This window comes from Rhineura floridana, chromosome 19, assembly GCF_030035675.1.
Source record: "Rhineura floridana isolate rRhiFlo1 chromosome 19, rRhiFlo1.hap2, whole genome shotgun sequence".
NCBI classification, from domain to species: domain Eukaryota; kingdom Metazoa; phylum Chordata; class Lepidosauria; order Squamata; family Rhineuridae; genus Rhineura; species Rhineura floridana.
In genome coordinates this window covers 19,241,501-19,261,073 of record NC_084498.1, presented here as the reverse complement: position 1 = coordinate 19,261,073, position 19,573 = coordinate 19,241,501, and the positions used below count along the sequence as shown (strand labels likewise).

General features: G+C 44.5%; 1 protein-coding gene and 1 pseudogene across 1 annotated transcript in view; both read left to right on the top strand.

The window, feature by feature from the left end:
• LOC133373490 (septin-2) overlaps window positions 1-19,573 on the top strand; it is a 481,091-nt gene that overhangs the window by 291,208 nt on the left and 170,310 nt on the right. The gene's annotated exons all lie outside the window — the stretch shown is intronic.
• Window positions 638-756, top strand: LOC133373596 (5S ribosomal RNA; annotated as a pseudogene).

The following is a 19,573-nucleotide window of genomic DNA, read 5'->3' as shown; positions in this document are numbered from 1 at the left end:
CATTTTTCCAGTCTTAAATTTGGTTCTCCATATTTCTGCAACCATTTGCAATTTTAAAAAAAATCCTCACAGAAATTCTTCATCATTTGAGTGGGAACTTTTATCTACTGGACACATTTTTGCAAGTAATTTATCCTAATGTAACACATTTTTGTTTGTTTGTTTCACTCATATATTCATTTTAATGCACATTTCCCCCTAATATATGCTTTTTGTAAACCTTGTTTGGTTGGGGAACAGCACGGCAAAACTTGGATAAGTGCAAATTTTGCAAAATGGCCGTGGTTCAGTTCTCATGCTGTTTTGGAAAGTGCAAATTTGATCAATTCGACTGTAAAGGCAAAGTGAATCAAATTCCTCCCCCACCCCTAATTAAGGGTAGCTCCAGATATTGGTGAACTGTAGCTTCCATCATCCCTATCCATTCATCATGATGGCTGAGGCTGATGGGAGCTGTAGTCCTTCAACACCTGGACAGCGCTACACTGGCTACTCTGGGATACACTTATTCACATAATTGTTTTAGTTACCTAATTTATATCACACACCATCACCATCATTTTATGTTCCCAGGGCAGCTAACAGAGTAACAAGAAACAAAAAGTACAATTTAAAATAATACTACTACCACTAATAAGCCTACAGCAATACTACCCTGAACACGCCTGATCACGTCTGAACTTGGAAGCTAAGCAGGGTCAGGCCTGGTTAATACTTGGGTGGGAGACCGCCTGGGGATACCGGGTGCCGTAGGCTTAGAGGAAGGCAGTGGTCAACCACCTCTGAAGACCTCTTACCATGAAAACCCTATGAATATATATAAAAGATTCATAGGGTCACCATAAGTCGTAATCAAAGGCATATAACAACCACCACCACTAATAAATATATAAAGCATACAAGCTAATACAGCAAATTAAAACAACAAGCGAAAACTGCCTGTTTAAATAGAGAGTCGAATCAAGCTGCCTGAACTGAAAGAATGCTTACATTAGTCCACTCTACCTAAAGGGACGCCTCCACTCTCACCAGGGGCGTCGGCTAACAAGATCGTCCACGAATGGTCTACTCCTTATTCTCCCCATAAAAGCAGCTAGATTGGTGAGGACCAGGTCTAGAGCCTTCTCAGTCGTGGCTCCCTCACTTTGGAACTCCTTGCCAGCCGACCTTCGCCAGGCCCCCGCCTTGCTGTGTTTTCGACGGGCCTTGAAGACCTGGCTCTTTAACCAGGCATGGGAGGGGGGTTAGGCTGGCAGAGTGCAGTTCTAGGGGGGGTTAATTTTTTAATTTTTTTAATGTTCTCTGTTTATGTTTTTATATGGAATGTATTTGTGTTTTGTTGTACGTCGCCCAGAGTGGCAGATTAATCTCTGCCAGATGGGCGTCTAACAAATCTAATAAATAATAATAATTATAATAATTCTTAAAAGCCTGGGAAAACTTTTAGTAATGAGGTCTCTGCGAGGACCTCCTTAAGTAGGTCATTCCAAAGGTAGGGAGCCACCACAGGAAAGGTTCTCTCTCCAGTCCAGTGAGTGTGTGCTTTGTCTTTGTATATTTCAGGGATGAGAAACCTTTAGCCCTCCAGATGGTGCTGAACAAGAAGTCCCTTCAGCCCCAGCAAGCATGGACAAAGGCCAGGGATGATGGGAGTTGTAGGCCAGTAACATTTGGTGAGCCAAAGGATTCCCACACCTGGTGTATTTGATTAAAGGAAAAGAAATACAATCAACTGAATCATAGAATCATAGAACAGTAGAGTTGGAAGGGGCCTATAAGGCCATCCAGTCCAACCCCCTGCGCAATGCAGGAATGGGATCAGTGGGTGTGTGGGAGGGGTGACTGGGAGGATATCCCTCTCTCTCTCTCCTCTAGTTGACTTCACCCAAGGAACTGGTTGGTCTGTCTGTCCATCTGCTATGCTACATCAAGGGCCTTATGGGATATTAAAATGACTTCTCATCTTTTTGTAGTTGGACCTACAGATTGGGAGGGGAGCCATAAGTGAAATGGGTAAGACTTGATAACAGAGTCACAGCTAACCATGGGAAGAAGAGCTGAAAGGGTCAGTATGAAAATATGAATGTACCCCAGATATTAAATACAGCAGGGAAGGGTGGGCATGCACCAGCCTGAGCCAAGTTACACTTGTGGATTTCCCTCCCCTTCGCTTCCTCCCACTTCGAGGGATCCTGGATAGAGTTCAGAGTTTTCACACCCAGCGAAGACCAGGGTTAGGACATGCCAAAGGGCACATTCTCATCTCAGAGGTGGTGAAACCCCAGAGAGCAATAATATGAGGTGTTGTCTCTGTTTTGTTTGAGCTGCTCCATTTGGAATGCTTTTCCCCCCTTTGATGTGGCTCTTTAGGGATCCCATGATTCAGATTTGTCTGCCCGATGTACAAACAAACCACCCAGGAAGGGTTCACCCAAGAGGCATTTGGGGAGAGTTCCTAATATCGTCGTCATCTTCTCCTTGACTCTTCCTCCTCACCTGGCTTAGATCTTGATGACTCTGCTTTCAGTTGTTGTTTTCCCTAGATGTTACTTGGCTCATTCCATGGCGTCCACTGGGAGAAACTAGGGGTGTGCTGTACAGGGATCTGTCATCCAATTTCTACAAAGAGGCTTCCATTTTGCTGCCTCATTCTTGGGCACTTGAGAATTGCTTTACGCTTTAGGCAAATTTGGGGTAGGGATGAGCAAACCTGCCTATTTTGCTTTTTCTCTGTTTCTTGTTTTTCCAGTTGTACGTTCAGTTCTCTACCATTTCCACATCAGTATGCATTTTTAAAAAAATAAAGCCCTCCTGAAAATTCACCAGCATTTGAATGCAAATTTCTCCCCATATATGCAATTTTGCAGAGTATACACACATTTTTGCAAAGCAATTTCCGCTAATATAATGCATGTTTGTATTATTTTCACTAGTATATGCATTTGCTTCGCTTGCTCAGCTGGCGAACAGCACTGCAAACTTCAGAGAAGTGCAAACTCTGAAGGATGTGTGTACAAGGGTGGAGGAACAAAGTCATGGGCAAAGCCAGATTTGAAGCAGACCATTCCCTGAAATCCAAAGCATCCAAACTGCTTCTGTCATCAGAGGAATTGTGCAAGGCGGGTGATGAAAACTAGCTTGTGCTGCATGCTACAGAGAAAAAAAAGGAGGGCTGACTGAACATGAGGCTCAGATATGAATGAGGCCCCATATGCACTATACATGCACTAAACAGTCATGCTTTCCCCCAAAGAATCCTGGGAAATGTAGTCTGTTAAGGGTGCTGAGAGTTGTTAGGAGACCCTGGTTCTCCTTAGAGAGCTACAATTCCCAGAGTTCCCATGGAAGGAGGATTGATTGTTAAACTATGCTGGGAAATGTAGCTCTCTGAGGGGAATAGGGATCTCCTAATAACACGCAACCTCGTGAAAACTCTTCGGCATTTTAGTGGAAATTTCTGCAAATAAACCCATTTTTGGCTGCAGTTTCGATGATTGTTCACATTTTTGCAAGCATTTTCTCCTAACAGATTGCATTTCTATGTGTTATTTTCTATAATATATTTATTGTTATGCCCACATTCCCCTAATGCATACATTTGTGTCAACATTGGTTGGTTGGGGAAGTGCATCACAAAACTGAGATGCGTGAATTTTGAAAGACGGCTGTGTTTTGGTTCTTGCAAGCACAACTCAGATAGATTCAGCTTTAAATGAGAACTGAATCAAATCCCCCCCCAATCTCTAGTTCATAAGATCATAAGAACATAAGAAGAGCCTGCTGGATCAGGCCAGTGGCCCATCTAGTCCAGCATCCTGTTCTCACAGTGGCCAACCAGGTGCCTGGGGGAAGCCCGCGAGCAGGACCCGAGTGCAAAAACACTCTCCCCTCCTGAGGCTTCCAGCAACTGGTCTTCAGAAGCATGCTGCCTCTGACTAGGGTGGCAGAGCACAGCCATCACGGCTAGTAGCCATTGATAGCCCTGTCCTCCATGAATTTGTCTAATCTTCTTTTAAAGCTGTCCAAGCTGGTGGCCATTACTGCATCTTGTAGGAGCAAATTCCATAGTTTAACTATGCGCTGAGTAAAGAAGTACTTCCTTTTGTCTGTCCTGAATCTTCCAACATTCAGCTTCTTTGAATGTCCACGAGTTCTAGTATTATGAGAGAGGGAGAAGAACTTTTCTCTATCCACTTTCTCAATGCCATGCATAATTTTATACACTTCTATCATGTCTCCTCTGACCCGCCTTTTCTCTAAACTAAAAGTGATGCTTCCTCAATAGGCTTTGGAAGAACCACATTTCAGAGGAAATGTCTGTTGAACACGCTGCCCTTTTAGTTCTGCCCTGATTTTGAGGTTTGTCTTCAGGGGTTTGTAATACAAGCTTCTGAAAACGCCTGATGAGCACTTCTGAAAGCATAATTCCAGGAACATAGATGTCATCAGGAAGAGCGTGTCATCATTCCTGTTTACCACTTTGTGTCAAATAGAAGGTTGAAAAAAGACAAAGAGCGAGCGCGGTGCGCACGTGGCCAAGATGAGCCCAGGGGAGAGCAATATTTTAAAAAGCACCTGTGGAGGTTAAAAAACAAAAGTCAGTTTGACAGCGAAGGGAGAAACCAAGCTTGTTAAGTCAAGAGGCTGGTGAAATATAGCAAACACTCAAAAATAGTACTATACACTCTCAAGACTGTTTATATTGCTATCTGAAAATTATAGCAGTTGCACACAGGCAAAGCCAGTTCAAACACAGTGGATTAGATAAGGGCTGTATCTTGCCCTGCTATCTGACTGGAGCACCAGGCCTTTGTTTTTGCTAATAACCCTTATCTTTCTTTGGTGGTCTAACGTTCCTGATAAGAAGGAAAGGGGGTGCTCCCCTCCAATTAGGTTGCACCTTCTGCCACTCTGGAAACGAGTTGTGTTTGTTCGCAGGGCTCTTATTCTTATGCACCCAAAATAGCACCATCCGTGCTCAAGACGGTGGTGTCAGCAGGCTGCAGAGAATCCCAAGGTTTGGGGATGTATAAACGATTGTTTAGGGGCCAAACGACTGAAAAGAGGAACCCCTAAACCACCAACTATGGTGGAGTTGGGGGGGAGGGAAAATCAGGAAAGGGGAGAATGGAACGGAGTATCCTGAAAGATGGCATTGAACAGGAACGCTCTACATTGCAACTTTTATTATTGCAGTGGTGGATGTTGCGCATTGGGACTGGTGGGGTGGAAGGCAGGGAGCCCAACAGTAGGTGGAGCCAGAGCCGATGACAGGCAGAGCCAACTCAATCCAGTTTCCCCCCCCATCCTCTTCCTTGCTGAGTTCTACAGGGGCAACACTGAGACTGAGGAGGAGGAATTGGACAGCCAGCGCCACCCCCTGGACTGGTTGTAAGTAGAAAGGTAGGCAGATGGGAAATGGCTGAGGGCAGACTGAGGTTGGTGGGGCAGTGCCCCCGTTTGCCCCAATGGATCAACCTCCACTGTTTTATGGTTAGCTTTTGTCAGTTGTCTTATCTGGAGAAATGAACACTAATTCAGAGGTGACTCCCACCTATGCCATGTCAAGCATGTCCACTTGGACAACCTTTTGAGAAATGTAGAAATAAACTCCCTCCCTTCTCAAATGTTTGGGCCTCGGGGCTTTGCCTCCATGCTAACTTAACAAGAAGGAAAGTCAACCCCGAGCTAATCCCTTCTGCCTAACGGATGGGAGCAACACTTTATCTGATCAAAACGAGAGGACACAGGCAATCGCAGGAGGCTTATTTCCCTTATCATAAATGTCAATGTTCTTTTGCCTCACTGGCTGACTGGCAAAAAAAAAAACAACAACAGCCAACCCACTGGGAAGTTATCTGGATGCATGAGACAGAAATTACCTCCCCATGCAAATCTTGAGTCAATATTATTTCACACTACTGCAAATAAGAAAGCTGTTGATGCAGAGAGATCAGCAGGAGTGTCTGTATTTCCGTGAAGCTGGTTCCCACTGGGGGTAGCTGGATTCCATCTGCCCGCTTCGTTGGGGTACAGTTGCACATTTCCCTAAGACTGCAAAGGGCACATTCAAATTGGCTGGCTTTGCGTATTATTTGGCGCTGGGGCCGTCGCTCGGTAGCAAGAGTGCATGTTTTGCATGCAGGAGGTCCCCGGTTCGGTGCTCAACATCTCCAGTTGTAAAAGCTTCTCAGGTAGCAGAGCTAGGCAAGAGACCCTGGGAATGCCCGGCCAGTCAAAGAAGAGAATAGCACTCCATTCCATAGAGGAAAGAGGAACACTAGGCCCCATCTGCACTATAAAGCAGTATCACACCACTTTATATGGCTTCCCCCAAAGAATCATGGGAAGGGCCATTTGTGAAGGGTGCTGAGAGTTGTTCGGAGACCCCCTATTCCCCTCATAGAGCTAGAATTCCCTGGGAAAAGGGGTTCATTGTTAAACCACTCTGGGAACTATAGCTCTGTGAAGGGAAGGGGCTGCTTCCGTACCAGACACTTAAAGTACTATTATATCGCTGTAACATGGCTTCCCCCAAAGAATCCTGGGAAGGGTCATTTGTGAAGGGTGCTGAGAGTTGTTCAGAGACCCCCTATTCCCCTCAGAGAGCTACAATTCCCAGAGTGGTTTAAATAAATCAATCCCTCTTTTCAGGGAATTCTGGGAATTGTGCCTTTGTGAGGGGAATAGGGATCTCCTAACAACTCTCAGCACAGAAGCTGATGAGAATGATGGTGAGGAGGTAGACCCACAGAGGGAGGGAGCAACCATGGACGGCGTCTATGTGCTGTGTTTATTTATTTTGTAATTGCCTGTCCTCCATTGGATTGAATGAGGGATAGCCAATGTGGTGCCCTCCAGATGTTGTTAGACTCCAGGTCCAGATGGCATCCACCTGAGAGTTCTCAAAGAACTCAAATGTGAAATAGCTAACCTTCTAACAAAAATATGCAACTTGTTCCTCAGATCTGCCTTCATATCTGAGGACTGGAAAGAGGCCCTTGTAACACCCATCGTTTAAAAAATCCCAGAAATTACAGGCCAGTTAGCTTAACATCTGAGCTGGGAAAACTGGTAGGAAGTATTGTTAAAGATAAAATAACCAAGCCTATAGAAGAATAAGCCTTGCTGAAGCAGAGCCAGCATGGCTTCTGCAAAGGTAAGTCTTGTCTCACCAACTCATTTGAAAGTGTCAACAAACATATAGATAGGGGTGATCAGGTTGACATAGTGTAACTGGACTGTCAACAAGGTACCTCACCAAAGACTCCTGAGTAAGCTTAGCAGTCGTGGAATAAGAGGAGAGATCCTCTTGTGGATCAGAAACTGGTTAAGCAGCAGGAAGCAGAGAGGAGGAATAAATGGACAGTTCTCCCAATGGAGAAAGTGGAGTCCCTCAAGGATCAGTATTGGGACTATGGGTGGGTGAGAATTTCGATTCAGTTCTCATTTCAAGCAGAATTTATCAAATTTGCAATTTCTGAACTAAAAGAACCAAAACATAGCCATCCTTCAAAATTTGCATTTATTAGGATTTGGGGATGTAGTTCGCCAACTAAACAACATTTACAGAAATGCATATATTAGGGGAAAGTGTGCATAAAAATGAACGCCTGAGTGAAAATAACATGCCAAAAGGCATGAAACGATGAGAAATGGCTTGCAAAAATGTGTACCTTTGTCAAACCTGCCTACGAAAATGTTTTTATTTGGAGAAATTTGCACTAAAATGGTGGAGAATTTTATGAGGATTAAAAAAAAAGATTCACAGATCACTGTAGAAATGTAGAGAACTGAATTTAACTTTGGAAAAATGAGAGAACCCAGACAGATCTTTCCATGCCTTATTGGGACCTGTGCTTTTAAACTTGTTCATAAAGAATCTAGAGTTAGGGGTAAGCAATGAGGTGGCCAAATTTGCTGATGTTACTAAATTGTTCAGGGTCATTAAAACACAAAGAGATTGTGAAGCGCTCCAAAAGGATCTTTCCAAACTGAGTGAATGGGTGATAAAAAGGCAAGTGCAATTTAATGTGAGCACATGTAAAGGGATGAATGTTGGGGCAAAAAAACTTAGTTTCACACATATATTATGCTCACGGGGTCTGTACTGGCAGCGACTAACCAGGAACGAGACCTTGGGGTTGTAGCAGATAGCTCAGTGAAGATGTCGACCCAGTGTGCAGTAGCTGTGAAAAAGGGAAATCCCATGCTTGGGATCATTAGGAAAGGAATTGAAAATAAAACTGCTGATATCACAAAGCCATTGTATAGATCTATGATGCGACCACATTTGGAATACTGTGTACAGTTCTGGTCTCCTCACCTCAAAAAGGATATTGTAGAGTTAGAAAAGGTTCAGAAATGGGCAACCAGAATGATCAAGGGGATGGAGGGACTACTCTGGGAGGACAGGTTGTCGCATTTGGGGCTTTTTCATTTAAAGAAAAGGTGTGTCAGAAGCGACATGATAGACGTTTATAAAATGATCCACGGCGTGAAGAAAGTGGATAGAGAAATGTTCTCTCCCTCTCTCATAACGCTAGAACTCATAGACATCCCATGAAGCTGAATGCTGGAAGATTCAGGACAGATAAAAGGAAGTACTTCTTCACACGGTACCTAGTTAAGCTTTGGAACTCGCTCCCACAGGAGGCAGCGGTGGCCACCAACTTGGCCTTAAAAGGGGATTAGACAAATTCATGGAGGATAATGGTATCAAAGGCTACTAGCCACTGTGCAGTTGCTGGGAACTGCAGGGGGCAGAGAGTGCTCTGGTTCTCAGGCTCCTATTGCGGGCTTCCCATGGGCATCTGGTTGGCCACGAGACTGGACTAGATGGGCCACTGGCCTGATCCAGCAAGCTCTTCTTCTGTTCTTAAATGTGGAGAACTGAACTGAAGATTGGGAAAATGGAAAGTTGAGGGAACCAAAACTGGCAGATCTTTCCACCCCTAACCTCAGCCCTGGGATTTTTTTCACTCAAAAATTCCTCTTTTAGCAACCTGATTAGGATAGTGGAGGCAGAGGAGTTGTTGCTGTTGTTAAACAGTTGGAAATCCTTAGCAATCTACTGCCAATCGCCCAGAGACCTACCAGCAGATCCCAATCTACTTTTTGTCCACTGTGTATCTGAGTAGAGCTTAGGGGGGGAATTTTAAAAACTGCCAGAGGGATAGGGGGCACATAATGGATGGATGGATGGATGGGTGAATGGATGGCTGGCTTGTATTTTTAGAGTGCAGGATCCCAGGGTGCTGTACAAACAGCAGAATCAAAACAAAGACTGCAGGAGACAATCATTGGGTTAAGTATCTTGTCCTGCCTGCTGATCCTCCCTTGCAAAGCCTTCCCAACCTCTATCAAGCATTTCAAGGGAAATAAATGGTCATATTTCCATCACAGTGTCTAATTCAACCGAGAGAACTAGCTGGCCAAGACAAATAGTCTTGTGGAAACTTCATCTCCTTTTTTTTTTTTTTTAGCGTTTCGTTTTAATATTTGCTAGAAGAGAAACAATCTTTCCATTCTAAAGGGGCATGTTGTGAACTACCAGAGAAAGTTGGTGTTTGGGGGGTTGTTTTTGTTGTCATTTATTTTGGCCTGAGTTAGCACCTATTTCAGGTGTGGGGCATTTTTGGCCCTCCAGATGTTGCTGAACTACAACCCCCATCAGCCCCGGCCGTTGGCCGTGCTTGCTGGGGCTGATGGATGTTGCATCCAGCAGCATCTGGAGGGCCAAAGGTGCCCCACACCTCTTCTAATGGATAGTACCTTGTGTTATTTTCAAACTGTAAAACATACTTTTTGTGACAGGCTGAGGATTTGATACAAATAAACGAATCTGGATCTTTGTGGTACCTTAAAGATTAATCATTGTGTTGTGGCATGGCCTTTCATGAACCAGAGTCCACTTCATCAGATGCATGCAGTGTAATCCTGAGTGACAGCTATATATACGGTACACATGATTTGGGAAGAGGAGATTGTAAGCAGTGAGATCAGAGGGAAACAAAATAAAAAGAAATATTGTGATAATTATATAATTAGCAGTTATTCACCAAAAAAGTTGAGGTTGATGACAGACATTCTGGGAGCTCTCAGCCAATTAACACATGAAGTGCAATTTTTTAAAAAACCCACCCTTGGCCTCAATTCAGCCCACAAATAAGACTGCTGAACCTATAAATTCAATGCCATCACTTGTGGGCTGAGGTTGGAATGAATGAAAGGGAATCAGAATACACAAAAGAGAAGCTGGCTTTTAAATGCACTTATTACTTACATCCAACAATCAAGTCGTCATAACCAAAAAATGAGACAAACTTTTGTGTACTTGGCTGCATTGTACTTTACAGCACAAATGGATTCATAACTCTGGGCCAGTAAATCTTTGAGTCAGGACAGAGATCAGGGCGAGTATCCTTCTTGACCACAGATGGGGAACCTCCAGCCTGCAGGCCCAATTCTGTTGTGTGTTTGGGAAGCACCGCACACGTGGATTTCAGCGATCTTCCCCCCACGGGCCAGATTTGAAGGGGACCAGTCACTTTACGTCATTACGATATCAAATACTTGGCAGGTGGACGGCCCTGCCCACCCGCCAAAGTTGCCTGGGAAGGTGGGGGAGAGTACATTAAGGGCCGCCTGGTTCTGTATGTCCCACCTCAATCTTCTAATCTTCTAATGGGGCACTTCTTGTAGTTCCCCATGCCCCTGAAGTTCAGTCAGCCTTTAGTGTGGCAGGCTCTGCCCTGTGGAACTCCCTGCCAATAGAGGCTCTCAGTAATCATCTCTGCTCACTTCCAGACATCTATTGAAAATTGTGTTATTCAGACAGGTCTTTGAAAGATTTTTTTTTTTTTTTGGCCCAAACAACTTTTATGAATGTTTTTACTGAGACTTATTAAAAATGCTTTTACTTGTGCTTTGGTGCTTTCACTGTCATTTTTTCTATGAAAGTTACTGGAATTTTGGATGTTGTATACTTCCTTGCTGTATTTTTAATGAAAAAAATGTGGTCTATAAATATTTAAAGAAAGAAAGATCTGGCCCACTGGGCCAAGAAGATTTCCCAACCCTGTTCTTGACTATGGGAGCTCACAGTCTCATCACTTGCACCTTACAAGAAACCCAAAGGCAACGAAGCCTTAAAACAAGGCGTATTATTTATTTATTATGTTTATACCCCACCTTTCTTTTTCATGAAACGCAAGGCAGCTTCCATATGGTTCCCCGGAGGTCTCCCATCCAGGCACTGACCAGACCTGAGCCCTGCTTAGCTTCAGCAGGGAACTGGCCTTACGTGCCTTCAGATCATAGCCTGGGATCTTACAAATTTTGCCATGAACCCCATTGCGGGCACTTGCTGCAAGGACATGGATGACATGAATAAAAATCTTTCTACCCATTTCCGTCGTCCTTTTGTAGCCCAACTACATCATTAAGGGATTGATTTTTTTTAAAAAAAGAGAGAGACCCCAGAGCTTATGTTTGGCTTAGGTTTTATTTGACTTTTTTTCTTCTTCTTCTAGAAGGCAGCATTTCAGGGAAGAAAGGAGAGCCAGCAATTTTAAAAGATGTAGTATCCTTAATCATCCACGCCGGCAGAATGTCACTGCATGTTGATCTGGGACATAAGCCCAAAGGATGGGAAAGATATGAGGAGATTTGGGTTGCTAAGGAATAAATGAGTGCACATATCCTTCCAGAATGCAACATCTGCCTGGTGGGGACAAGCAGCTCTGATTTTGTTTTTGGCTTCCTCGCGTTCCGTATCTCTCATTCTGCTTTTCCCACCGATCAGAAAAAGGGTGCTAATAGGATTTAGCTGCTGCAAAGGACCCTAGCTGTTATTAGCCACTAAGGCTGCAATCCTGTGCACATTGGCCTAGGAGCAGGCCCCACTGAACACTAAGGCTGTTGGAGAATTTCAATGGGCATGGGAACAGAAATGGCCAATATTCATACTCGTCTCATGCCCCGAACAGAAATCAATCCAGTGAATGTGATCGGTATTCGCTGCTGCCATTGCTTTCAGTAGACAAATTATATGTAATTGATTACGTACTCCTTCCTCCATGTTTCTTTTGCATTGAAATGAATGGGGTGGAATAAAGTGATTTATTTTATTTTATTTGTTGTTGTTGTTATATGCCTTCAAGTCGATTACGACTTACGGCAACCCTATCGATCAGTGACCTCCAGTAGCATCTGTTATAAACCACCCTGTTCAGATCTGGTAAGTTCAGGTCTGTGGCTTCCTTTATGGAATCGGTCCATCTCTTGTTTGGCCTTCCTCTTGTTCTACTCCCTTCTGGTTTTCCCAGCATTATTGTATTTTCTAGTGAATCATGCCTTCTAGTGATGAGTCCAAAGTATGATAACCTCAGTTTCATCATTTTAGCTTCTAGTGATAGTTCTGGATTAATTTGTTCTAACACCCAATTATTTGTCTTTTTTGCAGCCCGTGGTATGCGCAAAGCTCTCCTCCAACACCACATTTCAAATGAGTCGATTTTTCTCTTATCTGCTTTTTTCACTGTCCAACTTTCACATCCGTACATAGAGATCAGGAATACCATGCTCTGAATGATCCTGACTTCAGTGTTCAGCGATACATCTTTGCATTTGAGGACCTTTTCTACTTCTGTCATAGCTGTCCTCCCCAGATGTATATCCCACCTTTTCATCTAAGGAGCTCAAAGTGGTGTACATGGCTCTCCTCCTCCGCATTGCATCCTCCTTTGTGACAACCCTGTGAGGTAGGTTAGGCTGAGAGGCAGTGACTGGCCCAAAGTCCACCAGTGAGCTTCATGGCCGAGTTGGGATTCGAACCCTGGTCTCCCAGGTCCTACTCCAACACTCTAAACACTACACCACACTGTAATGACAATGGAATGTACGCTGTTTATGTAGTTTTCCCACAGAGGACAGTGAGACGAATACTAGTTTATTATTTATGTATTTAAGGCATTTATGTACCGCTTTTCAGGCGGAGATGGCAAAGCCGTTTACATAACATTACTACAACAATAAGTAATGTTTTTTTTAAAGTTACAATAAAATGGAAAAGACAGCTTCTTTAAAAAGAATCTGTTACTGCTTGTTCTCCTCTCCCCTCAGGTCAAGATGGTTCTACGGCAGATGCTCCTGTGGTGATAGCTGGGGAAGGGAGGGAGGGACGGGCCACGATGGCAGCTGGATGGTGACAGTTCCTCAGCTTCTTCTCTCCTCTTGGGTCAGGACGGTTCAAGAATATCAAGAATAATGTGATTTGGGGGGGAGATAAACTGCAGCAGAACAGAAACAGTGCTGCACGCGACGAATATAGGGAGAAATGGAAAATGATGCCTTTTCACATCCCTACTGAAGGTCTTATTTCTGAGTAGGCATTGATTGATTGATTTAAATAACTTTGATGCTGCTTTTCAGGATCCCACATCCTCCCAAAATGGATTACAATGAAGGGATCCTAGACCAGGGCAACATCATAAACTCCACCGTTAAAAATCAATGGATGCTTTAAATCTCTCCAGGATGCTTCTTGTTTTCATAAGGAATAAAAGAGTAAAACAAATGGCTGGGGGCATTCCTTCTTCTTCTTCCAGTCCGTATAAGGTTTTCTCCCATTTTCTCTCTTCTTTTAAACGTTGCTTATCTGAGTCTTTATCATCCTGTCCCTTTTGGGGAACAACTGGAAGTCGCTTCCAAGATAAACTGGAGGCCTTGACAGGGCGAGCCTTAGAAGCTGAGAGTGCTTGATGGGAGAATACTTGCCTAGAGAGGTCACTTAAACAAATAACTCACAAGGGTTTTAAGAGACAGCTCGACACTTTTATGAGGACGGCAGAAGGATTTGTGAGACACAAGGACAAAAGCGAGGGGGCGGGCTCAAGATAACCCTGAAGGGGCCAGGCTCCTTGGGCCAAGTGGCCACTTCCTGCCTTTATTTGCAAAGCGAAACAAACGCCACGGTGTGGAACTGAAGCAGTGCAAGACACACAGCGACAGCAAAGATACTTTGGTGTAGTGCAGAGGAGGGCAATATTTTGCAGCCCAAGGGCCGCATTCCATTCTGGGCAACCGTCCAAGGGCCACATGCCAAGGGTGCGCAGGGCCAGAGGCAAAAGGAGGCAGAACTAGCGAATGTACATTTCACCTTTGCACAGGTAGGCTAGTTTCTACACACAGTCACACACCCCTCTCTATCCTCCATGCACGCCAGCTAGAGGCATGATCTGGATCCAATAAGACTTTCCAGACAGGCAGAGGGGATTAGACAAATTCATGGAGGATAATGAAGCTGAGGTTATCCTACTTTGGACACATCATGGGAAGACACGATTCATTAGAAAAGACAATAATGCTAGGGAAAACAGAATGGAGTAGAAAAAGAGGACAGCCAAACAAGAGATGGATTGATTCCATAAAGGAAGCCACAGACTTGAACTGATAAGGTCTGAACAGGGTAGTTCATGACAGATGCTATTGGAGGTTTCTGATTCATAAGTCAGAATCGACTTGAAGGCATATAACAACAACAACAAAAGCTATCAGTGGCTTCTAGCCACAGTGGCTATGTTCTACCTCCATTGTCAGAGGCAGTATGCCTCTCAGTGCCAGTTGCTGAGAATTGCATGTGGGGAGAGTTGCTGCTGCACTCAGGTCCTGCTTTCGGGCTTCCCATTGGGGCATCTGATTGGCCATTGTGAGAAGAAGATGCTGGACCAGATGGGCCTTTGGCCTGATCCAGCATGCTCTTCTTATGGCTCTTATGGCAGCAAGCCTGGTTCAGGTAACTAGTAAAGATCTGACTTCAGATCCACTGGCAATACTTTAAGGAACAACATGGCGGTAGGAGCAACAGCTATGGACGAGGGAGCTCCACCACGAACAGCTTTTATGCAGAGCTTGGAAAAGTTACTTTTTTGAACTACAACTCCCATCAGCCCTAGCCAGCATGGCCACTGGATTGGGCTGATGGGAGTTGTAGTTCAAAAAAGTAACTTTTCCAAGCTCTGCTTTTATGGGGTAGTTTCCCCCTTGTTGAAGGTTACAATGCATTGGAAAATACGGGGTAGCCTCCCCCCTTTTTATGCCATCGCCCTCGGACCCGACCTGGACGCCAGCTATCAGTGTGACCCAGAGACGCGATGTGAGACTCTACCTAAGCTAGGCCGCTGAGCCACCACCACCGCCGTTTCTTGTTTGCCAAGCCAGGCCGGAGCCGGAGGTGGGCTGCTGCCCTTTCGGCAGGCCTGACGCCGCGGCCTATCTTCAGGAGATGACGTTGCTGGCTGTGGTGATTTTCCGATGGCTGCTGGAGATTGGGGCGCGCCCCTGCGGCCCCCACCGTCCTGCCATTTCAACCTTTGTTCACTTCACCTTGTAGCGCCCACGTTTGCCTCTCGGCGCCTTTGCCTTTGGCTTCTTATGGAGAACTTTCCTGTCGGTTGAGTCTTCGTGGGGCCTGTTTATGCCTTCCCTTTGCTGTTTACTACACTGGACGCTGGATGCTGAGAGCGAGAGGAGGTGCCGCTTTTGGTTTTGCAAATGACGCACCTTTCAGACTATACAGGCTAGAAGCCTTATTGAACCTTAGTAGCTTTTACCTGGTTGTTTAGTTTTATTGCTTGCTTTTTTGATGTTGTGATGTTTATATACCTTTACTTTGTACGTTGCTCAGAGAGGCTGGGTCTCCAGCCAGATGGGCGACAAATAAATCGCATAAATAAATAAATAATAAAATTCAAACCATCTATTTCACCACCCAACCATTTGGCTTCCAAACCCTTCGCCGCTTATTCACTGGGTCACCAATGTATATGACTTGATGGGGAGTGTGCATGCCAAAGGGCACGGGCTGCAAGAAAATGATTTTCTTTTCCTTGGTGCCTCCCAAAAAGGCGCTCTCTGAAAGTGGTGAATTTTTATAACTTAAGGTGCCTTGTTTCCTTGGACTCCCAGCCGGAATGTCTAGACCCAGGAGGTTCAGCTGATCCTTAGAGAAACAGCTCTAGGGTGCTTATCTAAACTTGAGGTTCTGCCCCTTTGATCATTCCCCAGCAGTAATAACAACATCATGATACATATGTTGCAGCTTTCATGCTCAGAAGCTCAACGCCCTTTGCAAACCTTAATTAAGTGCCGCAACGCCCCTCGTTGATTGCTCTCACAATTATCTGACTGTCAGCTTCAAAGCAGGTTATTTTTTCTCCTAATAATGGAAGCAGATATGTCTTTTAGCTGCTCCTGACACGGCATCGTGAGAGAGCCTCCACCAATTCAGTGGAACTCCCTGGCTCTCCAGCCTCCGCACTCCAAATGTCAAGAGTTCATGAAAGGGTGGGGACCAAATCAGCATCTTCTAAAGCAGCCTTTCCCAACCAGTGTGCCTCCAGATGTTGTTGGGCCACAACTCCCATCAGCCTCAGCCAGCATTGCCAATGGTCAGGAAAGATGGGAGTTGTGGTCCAACAACATCTGGAGGCACACTGGTTGGGAAAGGCTGTTCTAAAGGAACTATAAGGACATAAGTAAAGCGCTGCTGGATCAGACATTGGCCCATCTAGTCCAACGCACTCTCTCTGAGAGTGGTCAACCAGATGCCCATAGGAAGCCCGCAGGAAGAATTGAGTGCAACAACCCTCTCCCCACTTGCAATTTCTAGAAACTGGCATATAGGGGGATATTGCCTCCGACAATGGAGGCACAACACAGTTATCATGGCTTGTAGTCATTGCTAGCCCATGAATTTGTCTAATTCTCTTTTCAAGCCATCCAAGTGAGTGTCCATCGCTACATCTTCTAGGAGCAAATTCCATAGTTGAACTCTGTGCTGGGTGAAGAAGTGTTCCCTTTTGACTGCCCTGAATCTTCCAACATTCAGCTTCATTGGATATCCCTGAGTTTTAGTATTATGAGAGAGTGATGAAAAGTTACTCACTAAGTCAGCCTTTCCCAACCGGGGTGCCTCCAGATGTTGTTGGACCACAACTCCCATCTTCCTGACCATTGGCAATGCTGGCTGAGGCTGATGGGAGTTGTGGTCCAACAACATCTGGAGGCACACTGGTTGGGAAAGGCTGCCCTAAGTAGTTAACTTTATCTGCACCGTGCATAATTCTGTCATATCCACCTGCGTACTCACCTTTTCTCTAAACTAAAAAGTCCCAAATATTGAAACCTTTCCTCATAGGGGAGTTGCTCCAAAACCTTGAACATTTTAGTTGCACGTTTCTGAACCATCCTGGCTACGGTGCTTTTACTTTATTGGCTGCTGTAGAACCCTAGTTTAGCTGCACTGGATTCTACGCTTGCTTTCAGTGAAAAAGGCCTTAGTAAAACTTTATCTCACGTCTTATATACCTTATATACCTGACCCATCACTGGGTTCCTGCAGATCCTATTTCAATAGGAGGTCCATTGTGTACCATGTAGAAATTGAGCCTTTAGCATGGTGGCATCTACCCTTTGGAACTCCCTCCTGTTACATAGCAGAAAGCCACCATCTATAATGTCCTTTTGGAACCTATTGAAGACCTTCATAAGAACATAAGAAGAGCCTGCTGGTATTGCAGAGCAGCAAAAAAATCTCAGTGAGCTTTGGGTGTTTGAATCCTTGCTAAATAGCACACCTTCCCTGGAATCACACTGAAACTTCGAGCTTCAAGATAAGAAAACAACTTTCTTCTGGAAGTACATACTTGATAGGAGAGTCCTACATCTAGCTAAGTTGGAGATGCAAATGCTAAGCCTGGTGTCTGCCCTCATGCTGTGAGGAGAGAGCCAGACGAAGACAAAGATGTCTTCTCTCTCCCTCAAGAGATCAAAGAAGAAGCCAGAATATGTGGTCAGCATCCTAAGAATATCAGTTTACCCAGGAAGGAAGAGTTAGCAGGAGATCAAAGGTTAGGTGCAATCTAGGAACTGGGAGGTCTACTCTATATCTACCCTTTTTTAACCCCATGCAGACCCAACCCAACAGTTCAAGTTAGATAAAATGGCATGGTACAGAAATATATGGAATTTGGCCTTATTAGATAAAATTACCTATAATTTACATTTTTTACAAGAGAATACTAAAACTGACATATATGGTTACATGGTGGTTATTTATTGAATATGCAAATAAATATGGTTTACACAACGGTCTATCATCTATAGCAAGATCCATATGGTTCACTTAAACTCTGGTAATCTTATTATTGCTTTTTATATGGTATACCCATAAGTTTATCACATCTCTCTTTCAATGTATTGAAAAACGATGTATGTTATCTTTCTATGTTATATATATGCTTATCCTCTGTGACCGGGGTTGGGGGAATTGTTGTTTGTTTATGTTGATATGTATTGTTTTGTTGTTATTATTATAAAATAAAAAAAATTAAAAAAGAGAGCCAGACAAAGACAAAGATGTCTTCTCTCTCCCTCAAGAGATCAAAGAAGAAGCCAGAAGATGTGGTCAGCATCCTAAGAATATCAGTTTACCCAGGAAGGAAGAGTTAGCAGAGATCAAAGGATAGCTGCAACCTAGGAACCAGGTCTCCTCTCTAGCTAGCCTTTCTTAACCCCATGCAGACCCAACCCAACAGTTCAAGTTGAACCACGTATTTCCAGCTGCTGGATCAGACCAATGGCCCATCTAGTCCAGCATCATGTTCTCAGAGTGACCCACCAGGTGCCTACAGGAAGCTCACGAGCAGGACCTGATCACAACAGCACCTCTCCCCACAAGCAACTGGTCTTCAGAGTCATTGTCCCTCAGACATTGGAAGTAATATACTGCTATTCTCTGCCTGCTCCGCTTTGGGTAACAATCAGAGTCTCTGAGCAAACATCACCTTCTAAGTCAACTTTGCCTTTCTTCTGTTAATTTCCAGTGTTTTCCCTGAACATAAGCAGAATGTAGGTTAGGTTGATGGGTGTTCATGTGTGTTCGTGCGTGTGTGTGTGTGTGTGTGTGTGTGTATGACACACTGAATCTAAACTTTATGTACCAGAACTAAGTGTTTAACCTCTGCAGCCTTCCAGCGCCAAGGGGCTCGTTCTCTATTGTATTTGTGAAATGAAGGACTTAAGCAACTGGTTTGCTGATCATTGGAGCTTTTCTCCCCAGAAAACATGCACCTGTGTAAGGCACCGAAGGCACCGAGCATTTTCCACAGAAGACAGTTAATGCAGTTCAGCAGCATCAATGTTTTGAGGGATCTGGTCCATTGGCACTTTTTGGATGGAATCAGATCAAATGGCTCGTCAGCGTCTGAACTGCACAGATTTTGTACCATCTTTCACAAACTGCACATAAGGTTGAGGAAGATATTCAATTCAGCTTGCATTTAAAGGCGACCCGACCACATTTCAACGCTCTAAAACAAGACACAAACCGAAACGCAGCTTCCCTGGGAAATTTGCACTTTTCCGAATTTTGCAATGCGGTTCTTCAGCCAAGCAATGAGCAGGAAGTGCTCCCCTGCGGAGAAGCCGCTTGAGAAAGGAGCACCCTGCAGAACTGAACCCCACACTCTTGGACAGGAGGGGGAGGGAAAAGGAGGTGTAATGACTTCTT